Source organism: Palaemon carinicauda, chromosome 8 (assembly GCF_036898095.1).
Source record: "Palaemon carinicauda isolate YSFRI2023 chromosome 8, ASM3689809v2, whole genome shotgun sequence".
Taxonomy (NCBI): Eukaryota; Metazoa; Arthropoda; class Malacostraca; order Decapoda; family Palaemonidae; genus Palaemon; species Palaemon carinicauda.
In genome coordinates, this window is record NC_090732.1 from 6,428,977 (window position 1) to 6,437,850 (window position 8,874).

Below are 8,874 nucleotides of genomic sequence, written 5' to 3' on the forward strand. Positions count from 1 at the left end.
TTTACAAATGTTATTCCTGCAACACCTGTTTTTTTCATAATGAACAGCTGTACACTATTTTACAAATGTTATTCCTGCAACACCTGTTTTTTTCATAATGAACACCTGTACACTATTTTACAAATGTTATTCCTGCAACACCTGTTTTTTTCATAATGAACACCTGTACACTATTTTACAAATGTTATTCCTGCAACACCTGTTTTTTCATAATGAACAGCTGTACACTATTTTACAAATGTTATTCCTGCAACACCTGTTTTTTCGTAATGAACAGCTGTACACTATTTTACAAATGTTATTCCTGCAACACCTGTTTTTTCGTAATGAACACCTGTACACTATTTTACAAATGTTATTCCTGCAACACCTGTTTTTTTCATAATGAACAGCTGTACACTATTTTACAAATGTTATTCCTGCAACACCTGTTTTTTTCGTAATGAACACCTGTACACTATTTTACAAATGTTATTCCTGCAACACATGTTATTATTATTATTATTATTATTATTATTATTATTATTATTATTATTATTATTATTATTGTTGTTGTTGTTGTTGTTGTTAACCCATGATTGAAATCAAAAGATCGCTGGCGGGTGTGGCCCTTTCGTTGGTGTTAAGCATTATTGTTCCTGACATATATGTAGGAGAAGGTGCTCTCCAAGTAAAAAGTGAAATTTTGTATGAGGTCCCCATAGAGTTTGTATTTACACGAGGTTGAACAACTCTAAGGAGCTAGCCTACCAGATTTAACCAAAATTTCATCTATCCCTGAAAAGTAAGGGTTAGGTGGCCTTCCAAGGCAACCTAAACGGTAAATTGATGGATACTTGGTCAGAAAGTGTAGTTTGGGTCCTTACCCCATGAGTGAAATAAAAAAATCGCTGGCGGATTCGGCCAGTGCGTCGGTATTAAGCATTATTCTTCCTGACATATATAGGAGAAGGTGCTCTCCAAGTAAAGCCTTGAAAATGTGTATGAGATTTCCGTAGAGTTTTTTTTACGTAACTATACGAAATTTCTCATTTCTGTGGCTGAGGGCTTGATAAAACCAGGGCAAACGGTGAGAAAACCAAATGCTTGCCTGGTTTTCAATGTAGATTCCCTTGTTGTAAGCATGCAGAGCCCCAGAACTGAAAGAAACACGGACCATATCAGGGGAAAAGAGCTTGTGGAAGTTTGGTAGAAAATTTTGAGAAACAAGAGGTGTCCTACTTTTTGTGTAGAAATGGCGTGGAGAGGGCAGTGTATCTGTTGGGGAGAGTGGCCCTTTGGTTGGTGGTAATGTCCATTACTCCTAGTAGTTGTGGCCATGTGGAATCCTTGGTGAGGGTTGCACATCCTAGGAACTGAGAGAAAAACATGGACCATACCAGGGACCAATGGCTTGTTGTGGCGAAGGTGAGGGGTGCCTGGTCCTGTGGTTCAGTGTGGGGTGTGTGTGTGTGTGTGTATGCCTCGTGAGAGGTACAATAGATCCACTGTTGTGGCCCGAATAACAGTAAGGTCGTGGAGTCAGTGCCAAGTCTCTCGTTAGCCTTGGCAGGCAGACTGTGGTTACCGCAGCTGCTGATGGCTCCCCATGCGACCGGTGGCAACTGAGCGTCGAATTCGTTCCCTTGTCCGAGCGAGGGAGGACAATGTAGGAGAGCGATGCGGGGGGGCCCTTGCGAGAGAGGCCCTCCCCTGTGTCGTGTCTCTGAGAATGAGAGGTGGGTCTGGTTTAGCTCTGCTCAGACCAGCCAGCGATGAGACAATGTTCTTGTCGCTGGCCAGCAGAGTAGAGTTGACTGGTCTCCTGTTGGAAAGTACTTAGAACTTGTGGCAATGAAGGGTTCCGCTTTGCTTGTGAGAGAGAGAGAGCAGCAGCAGCCCCTTGATTCAGAGATAGGAGAGCGATGGAAATAGGCCGGGCTCCTGCCTGACCCGTGTCCGAACTCACCCGTAGTAGCTCTGCAGTGGCAGCGGCAGCAGCAGCAGCCGTCTCGTCTTTGGGAGAGAAGGCGGAGGCGACGGGATGCAGTAGGACGCGATCTTTGGAACATGGATCCCGGCCTTTAGACTGAAAGATTAAGTAAGCAAACTACCTGGTTGATCCTGCCAGTAGTCATATGCTTGTCTCAAAGATTAAGCCATGCATGTGTCAGTACAGGCCGCTCTAAGGCGAAACCGCGAATGGCTCATTAAATCAGTTATCATTCATTTGATCCAAACCTACTACTCGGATAACCCTGGTAATTCTAAAGCTAATACGTGACCATGACAACTCCGACTGGAAGGGAGGAGTGCTTTTATTAGTTGAAAACCAAGCGGGCCTCGGTCCGTTCAGTTTACTGTGATGACTCTGAATAACTTTGTGCAGAGGGCACGGTCTCCGCACCGGCTCCGTATCTTTCGAGTTTCTGCCTTATCATGCTGTGGATTGTAGGCCATGCGCCTACAGTGGCTGTTACGGGTGACGGAGAATCAGGGTTCGATTCCGGAGAGGAAGCCTGAGAAACGGCTACCACATCCAAGGAAGGCAGCAGGCACGCAAATTACCCAATCCCAGCTCTGGGAGGTAGTGACGAAAAATAACAATGCGGGACTCTTCCGAGTCTGCGTAATTGGAATGCGCACACTTTAAATCCTTTAGCAACAACCAATTGGAGGGCAAGTCTGGTGCCAGCAGCCGCGGTAATTCCAGCTCCAATAGCGTATATTAAAGTTGTTGCGGTTAAAAAGCTCGTAGTTCGAGCTCAGTACCGGGCTGGCTGGGGAGGTCACCGCCCGGTTCTTCCCCGTCAGGCTCCGAACAGCTTCCGTGAGTGGAAGCCAAGCCGGTTCTGCCGGGGTGCTCTTCACCGAGTGTCCCGCGCGGCCGGCCAGTTCACCTTGAATAAATGAGAGTGCTCAAAGCAGGCTACTCTCGAATACAATGCCCGAATGTTACCTGCATGGAATGATGGAAGATGATCTCGGTTCCATTTTCTTGGTGGTGGGAGCCAGAGGTAATGATAAAGAGGGACTGTCGGGGGCATCCGTACTACGACGCGAGAGGTGAAATTCAGTGACCGTCTTAGGACGAACAACAGCGAAAGCATTTGCCAAGAATGTCTTCGTTGATCAAGAACGAAAGTTAGAGGATCGAAGGCGATCAGATACCGCCCTAGTTCTAACCCTAAACGATGCTGACTAGCAATTCGCCGTCGTTATTCCCATGACGTGGCGAGACGCCCCCGGGAAACCTCAAGTCTTTGAGTTCCGGGGGTAGTATGGTTGCAAAACTGAAACTTAAAGGAATTGACGGAAGGGCACCACCAGGAGTGGAGCCTGCGGCTTAATTTGACTCAACACGGGAAACCTCACCAGGCCCGGACACCAGAAGGATTGACAGATTAAGAGCTCCTTCTCGATTTGGTGGGTGGTGGTGCATGGCCGTTCTTAGTTGGTGGAGTGATTTGTCTGGTTAATTCCGGTAACGAACGAGACTCTGGCCTACTAAATAGTGGACGGGCGTTTTGGTGCATGGGCCCCGTTCGACACAGTCTTCTTAGAGGGATGAGCAGCGAGTATAGCTGCAGGAGATTGAGCAATAACAGGTCTGTGATGCCCTTAGATGTCCTGGGCCGCACGCGCGCTACACTGAATGGGTTAGCGGGTTGTCCTTCTCCGAGAGGAGCGGGAAATCGCGTGAAAACCATTCGTGATAGGGATTGGGGCTTGCAATTGTTTCCCATGAACGAGGAATTCCCAGTAAGCGCAAGTCATCAGCTTGCGTTGATTAAGTCCCTGCCCTTTGTACACACCGCCCGACGCTACTACCGATTGAATGATTTAGTGAGGCCTTCGGACTGGCATACTAGGACTGGGGCGGCGGGTTTCTCCCAGCAATGGGGTTCCGCCGACTCGCCTGGACGGGCCGGAAAGATGTCCAAACTTGATCATTTAGAGAAAGTAAAAGTCGTAACAAGGTTTCCGTAGGTGAACCTGCGGAAGGATCATTACTGATGGATGGCTCGGCTGTGCTGCCCTGGGGCGCACGGAGCCAGATGGAGAGCTAAGGTGGGGCTCTAGTGGTGGTTTTTGGTGGAAGAGGGGGGTCAGTCAGTACAAAGACGTCTCGAGGGCTGTGGAGCCACTGTCGTCCGCGTCATCAGAGAGAAGGAAGAGGCGGCTGCGCGGTGGGCACGCTTCAGGCGGGGTTACGCCGCTGGCCGGAGACGACGTCGAGCACTACTGTCCCCGTAGTGATGACGGTCTGAGAGAGAGAGAGAAGCACGGCCGTCGGAGGAGGAGGGTCGCCGCGCTGGCATGTCCGTGGCGGGCCGTGATGGAAGTCACGCTTAGCCCATGTTTTTGTAATAATTTCCAATTTGAACAACTTCTAATGGTGGATCGCTCGGCTCGTGGGTCGATGAAGACCGCAGCAAAATGCGTGTCGGCATGTGAATCGCAAGATTATGAGATGCATCGACCAGTTGAACGCACATTGCGGCGAGGGCACTGACCAGTGTCTTCGCCACTCCCGGACGAGTGTCTGTTAAGCATCCATCCCGGTGAAGGGTATTGCTGCGGCAGGCCCCGGCTGGCAGCGGCGCCGAGTGTGCGGCCCTCAGAGAGAAGGGGGCCGGCCGGAGGCGCGCGCCGCTGGAAGGGGCGGCCACGGCTACCGTGAGCCGTGGCGAGATGGGGATGTCGGGCCGGCGCCCACTATTTTTGTGGTCTGGCGGTCCGTTCCCTCAAGTGTGAAATGTCGCCGTGTCCCTGGACTGGGCCCCGTTGCTGCTGTCCGGCTGGCTGTTCCCAGTTGGCGGCGGCGGCGGAGCGGTGGCCTGGTGTCTGGGACTACGGTGGACGATCCTGCTCTCAGGTGAAGAGAAGCAGAGGCCATCCAGGGTACCTATCCTGAGTGCCTAAGCAGCGTTCGGGTCTTGTCATGTTTCGTGGCTTCGCGAGAAGGAAGCAGCATCTGTTTGAGTGCCGGGCTCGCGGCCAGCTCCTCCTGCCATTTGTGTCTGTGCGAGAGCAGAAGATGGAAGGACGAAGGGCCGGGGCCGCTGGTGCACTCGGGCGGGTGACGAGACTGGCCTCATCCCGACAGAGAGCAGTGGGTCGAAGAGAATCATTTTCTTTCGAGCGCTGCTGGGAGGGACCCCGTCCGTTGGTGCGAGGGAGGGAGGAAGGAACGAACGAAGGTGAGCTGTTGTCCGGAGGACGAAGCGGGAGAGAGAGAGAGTCTTTTGATGAACGGTGCTGCCCTTGGGAGAGAGGGTGCCGTCGACACGGAGAAGCAAGCAGGTGGCGCACCAGCAGCAGCAGCAGCAGCAGCAGCGAGTAGTAAAGCAGCTACGGCTACCGCCTCCCCTGCGCTACCCTGGGGAGCGGTCACCGCCGGACGGACGGAGTCCTTGCGAGAGAGGACGACGACAACGTCGGTCTAGCCGCTCTGCCTGCCGCTGGCTGCAGCAGTCGCCTGCATTCCGAAGAATGAAGGCCGCTCCTCCGCCTCAGAATCTGAGGACGACGCCGCTGGCTGATCCGGACGTCCTGCTCCGTCTGGGCCCTGGAAGGCGCAAGTTTTTGAAGACCTCGTCCGCGGGGAGACAACCCGCCAAATTTAAGCATATTAATAAGCGGAGGAAAAGAAACCAACCGGGATTCCCCGAGTAAGGGCGACTGAAAGGGGACCAGCCCAGCGCATAACCTCGCGGTCCTGTCCGGCCGTCGAGGGGTGTTGCGTTTCGGTGGATCCGTACCGCTCGAGCTGCTCACCGCCTAAGTCATTGCTTGAATGCAGCCCCGAGGAGGGTGGTAGGCCCGTGTGGCGGCGCCTGTAAAAAGGTTTTAGGCAGCTTGGGCGGAGGGGTCTTTACCGTAGAGTCGGGTTGCTTAGTACTGCAGCCCTAAGTAGGTGGTAAACTCCATCTAAGGCTAAATACTACCACGAGTCCGATATTTGACAAGTACCATGAGGGAAAGCTGAAAAGGACTCTGAAGAGAGAGTTCAAGAGGACGTGAAACCATTAGAAGCTCAAACGGGTGGAATCGTGAAGGTCGAAAGAGGGGATTCAACTGGCGGCGTGCGGGCGGCAACCGCGGTTCAAGTTGCTTTTCAGTGAGAGGACCCGGCGACGCAGTTAGTTGCAGCGGCCCCGTGGTTGTCGTGCTGCAGCCTGCGGGCTTATTTCTCCCTCGAGTAGAGTTGGTGGCGACCCGCTGCTTAGGCTCCGAGGGCCGTTTCGGACTGGTAGCCCGCGCCTTGGCGCGGGTGATGACCGACGACGGTACTGACCGGGCCCGAGCGGCGGTCACTGCAAGGAGGCCGCGGAGAGAAGAATGCGGCCTCTCGCCACCTGAGAGTGATTGGTAATCCACCCGACCCGTCTTGAAACACGGACCAAGGAGTCCAACATGTGCGCGAGTCTAAGGGTGATCTAAACCCGGAGGCGAAATGAAAGTGAGCTCTGTTTTGGGCAGGCCGATCCCCTGTCTGCCGAGGCCTGTCGGGCCAGCTAGGTTGAGATAATATCCTGGGCTGGTACCGGCGGTGCCTGGGCGGGCGGCCCGCCGCAAGGCGGGAGTTGGGGCGCAGGCCGAGGACTTGGCGTAGTGCGGCCCGGGGCACGGGGGCCTCTCGGGCTCCCTCAACCCGTGGTCCGCCGCAAAATACCTGAGAGCGCAGCCGTTAAGACCCGAAAGATGGTGAACTATGCCTGGCGAGGACGAAGCCAGAGGAAACTCTGGTGGAGGTCCGAAGCAGTTCTGACGTGCAAATCGATTGTCAGAGCTGGGTTTAGGGGCGAAAGACTAATCGAACCATCTAGTAGCTGGTTCCCTCCGAAGTTTCCCTCAGGATAGCTGGCATTCGGAGAGTTGAGTTTCATCCGGTAAAGCGAATGATTAGAGGCCTTGGTGGTGCAATGCCGTCAACCTATTATTATTATTATTATTATTACTATCCAAGCTACAACCCTAGTTGGAAAAGCAAGATGCTATAAGCCTAGGGGCTCCAACAGGGAAAAATAGCTCAGTGAGGAAAGGAAATAAGGAAGTAAATAAATGAAGAGAACAAATTAACAATAATTCATTCTAAAATAAGAAACAACGTCAAAACAGACATGTCATATAATAAACTATCAACAACATCAAAAACAAATATGTCATAAATAAACTATAAAAAGACTATGTGTGCCTGGTCAACAAAAAAGCATTTGCTCCAACTTTGAACTTTTGAAGTTCTACTGATTCAACCACCCGATTAGGAAGATCATTCCACAACTTGGTCACAGCTGGAATAAAACTTCTAGAGTACTGCGTAGTATTGAGCCTCGTGATGGAGAAGGCCTGGCTATTAGAATTAACTGCCTGCCTAGTATTACGAACAGGATAGAATTGTCCAGGGAGATCTGAATGTAAAGGATGGTCAGAGTTGTGAAAAATCTTATGCAACATACATAATGAACTAATTGAACGACGGTGCCAGAGATTAATATCTAGATCAGGAATAAGAAATTTAATAGACCGTAAGTTTCTGTCCAACAAATTAAGATGAGAATCAGCAGCTGAAGACCAGACAGGAGAACAATACTCAAAACAAGGTAGAATGAAAGAATTAAAACACTTCTTCAGAATAGATTGATCACCGAAAATCTTGAAAGACTTCCTCAATAAGCCTATTTTTTGTGAAATTGAAGAAGACACAGACCTTATATGTTTCTCAAAAGTAAATTTACTGTCGAGAATCACACCTAAAATTTTGAAAGAGTCATACATATTCAAAGAAACATTATCAATACTGAGATCCGGATGTTGAGGAACCACCGTCCTTGACCTACTTACAATCATACTTTGAGTTTTGTTAGGATTCAACTTCATACCCCATAATCTGCACCATGCACTAATTCTAGCTAAATCTCTATTAAGGGATTCACCAACCCTAGATCTACATTCAGGGGATGGAATTGATGCAAAGAGAGTAGCATCATCTGCATATGCAACAAGCTTGTTTTCTAGGCCAAACCACATGTCATGTGTATATAGTATGAAAAGTAATGGGCCAAGAACACTACCCTGTTGAACACCAGATATCACATTCCTATAATCACTATGGTGCCCATCAACAACAACTCTTTGAGATCTATTACTTAAAAAATCAATAATAATGCTAAGAAACGACCCACCCACTCCCAATTGTTTCAGTTTGAAAACAAGGGCCTCATGATTAACACGGTCAAAGGCAGCACTAAAATCAAGGCCAATCATACGAACTTCCCGACCACAATCAAGGGATTTCTGTACAGCATTGGAGATTGTAAGAAGGGCATCACATGCTCCAAGGCCTTTACGAAAACCAAATTGCAAACTAGGGAGTAGATGATTACCTTCAGCAAACCTATTAAGACGTTTTGCCAGAAGACGTTCAAAAACTTTAGATAATATGGGAGTTATGGAAATTGGGCGGTAATCAGTGGGACTTGAGCTACCACAAACACATTTACATAGAGGAGTAACATTACCAATTCTCCAACTAGTGCTAAAAGCTCCTCTTCTTGCTAACTTGCGCAAAATAACAGATAACTTTGGAGCTAAGAAATCTGCTGTCTTTATAAATAACAAAGGAAAAATACCATTTGGGTCTACACCTCCATAAGCATCAAGGTCCATCAACAGAGCTTTAATCTCACGACATCGAAAAGCTAAACTAGTTAGTTTAGCCTCAGGAAAACAGGAATGAGGAAGTTCAAGTTTTTCATTACTCTGTTTACTGTCAAAAACATCAGCCAAAAGGGTTGCCTTTTCCTTTGGACAGTGAGTGACTGAGCCATCTGGTTTAAGTAAAGGAGGAACTGTTGCATCTACACCAAAGAGTACAGATTTAAGGGTAGA

The 8,874-nt window shown here is 49.5% G+C and overlaps 2 non-coding genes across 2 annotated transcripts; both read left to right on the top strand.

Annotated features, from left to right (window-relative positions):
• The first annotated feature begins 2,090 nt into the window (after positions 1–2,090).
• Positions 2,091–3,992, top strand: LOC137646177 (small subunit ribosomal RNA). Its single transcript, XR_011045432.1, has one exon. It is a non-coding gene; the product is annotated as a small subunit ribosomal RNA (ribosomal RNA).
• A 375-nt stretch (positions 3,993–4,367) lies between these two features.
• Positions 4,368–4,527, top strand: LOC137646154 (5.8S ribosomal RNA). The gene has a single exon (XR_011045413.1). It is a non-coding gene; the product is annotated as a 5.8S ribosomal RNA (ribosomal RNA).
• Positions 4,528–8,874: the final 4,347 nt, after the last annotated feature.